The sequence below is a fragment of the Ceratina calcarata genome, unplaced genomic scaffold (genome assembly GCF_001652005.2).
Source record: "Ceratina calcarata isolate Rehan_Ccalc_2016 unplaced genomic scaffold, ASM165200v1 scaffold211.2, whole genome shotgun sequence".
NCBI lineage: Eukaryota > Metazoa > Arthropoda > Insecta > Hymenoptera > Apidae > Ceratina > Ceratina calcarata.
Genome location: NW_017142786.1, coordinates 742,302 through 744,138, shown reverse-complemented (window position 1 = coordinate 744,138; position 1,837 = coordinate 742,302).

The window sequence follows — 1,837 nt, the reverse complement described above, 5'->3', positions numbered from 1 at the left end:
TAAATAGTAAAGAAGAAACTGAAGAAAAAAAATATCAGAATTTTGAAATTTCCTATAATAATAATAATAATAATTAATTATATTAAAAACATATTTCACCAATAATAATCAGTACTTAAACAATAATAAAAGAAATGTTGTTATAAAATCGCGATTGACAAATGATTAGTTTGATGGGATTAAAATTCTCAAGGAATTAGGTAATTGAAGAAGAGAGATAATCGTCATTCGCCTGTACCGTTAAATCGTCCTTCGATTGCGATCAGCCTTGACCATCATTCCGCGTTCGACTCAGAGGCATTCAACTCTCTCTAAACTCAAACACCTTACGGAACCGAGTCGACTAAACGCGATTGACCTTTAACTTTAATTTTACCACGCGTGACATTTCATTTGGCGCGGCTCGAGAAGCACCACTCCCGTTCTTGTTTATATTTCAGACACCTTCTAAGCACATCTAAAAATCTGATCTACAATTCCAAATCGACTAAAGAGGAAAATCTAATAATTACCATTAAATACATTTGATGAATAAATTGATTGTTCAGTTCGAATTTGCAGTAGAAAAAGGAATCGAATAGCACTGTATTACGTGAACAGAAATGAGGACATTTACATATATCTACTTTTGTACTTTCTAGAATGAAATATGTATTAAAACATAAACTGAATGAAAATCACGTTTCAATCTCAAATTGTCTTATTACTAGGAGTAGAGGATTAAGATTTCATATTTATTTCGCGTACACGTTGAGAGTATCACTAGTTCACTTTCCTTTAAAAATTCTGCTGTACATTTTAAAAGTCGTGAATAGCATAAAATGAAATGAATGCTTAGACGTCTTATAACGTTTGCAGCCGAGGTGCGAACGTAATTACCGTCTGTTATTATTAAATCGAATTTCTGTTAGAAAAACTATGTAATTAAAATATTTTTACAGAATAAATTTATTATATCTTTACCAATACCAGAGACTTTGCAAAGCTAGAATAATTAGATTATTTTTGTAGTTCCTCTGAAATTAGTTAACAAGTAATAGAACCAAGGCAGATATGTAAATAAAATCTTTTTAGAGAATAAATTTATTAAATCTTCACTAGTACTACTTCAGGCTTTTTGGAAAACTCCAGTAATTAGATTGTTTTTGTAGCTCCTTCGAGTTTGTATAACAGTACGAAGGCGGATATTCACGAAAGATCGTCGCGCATGAATATTTATGAGTACGAACGTTCCACGTAATCACGACGCGTTGGTTAAATCGAATCTTCTCGGTATCATACCTCACATTATGCTCCGCCTTATCTACCTATCAACCATTCCGCCATATAATCTCATTTACTCCCGTCCTCGATCAAATGGTCTTTGCAAGGAAAAACGAATAAATTAACAAAATAAATTCTATACTTTTATCTGCTCTCAAGAAAAAAATACATGCAAATACTTGATTTCATATAGTATTTGCCTTATAACTGCACTTGCATACGAAGCGTTAGGAAAGAGAATTTGACAAGGGTTTTAACAGCAGAAAGGATAACATAGTGACTTCTATCAAACCTGATTGTTTCAAGAAATGAGGGAAACTTTATCGTATTTCATGTATTTATATTTGTAATAAATTTAGGACGGAAAGATGAGACGGAAGCCTAAATTATTAAAAAACCGACGGAAAAATGTATAAACGTCATATTATATATTATATATTTTATTAATAATGATACTTGATTGTTTTAGGAAATGAGAGCAATTTTATTTTATTTCATATATTTATTTCTGTATGTAATCAGTTTAGGACAGGAAAAATATGACATGGAAGCCTAAATTATTGAAAAACCGATG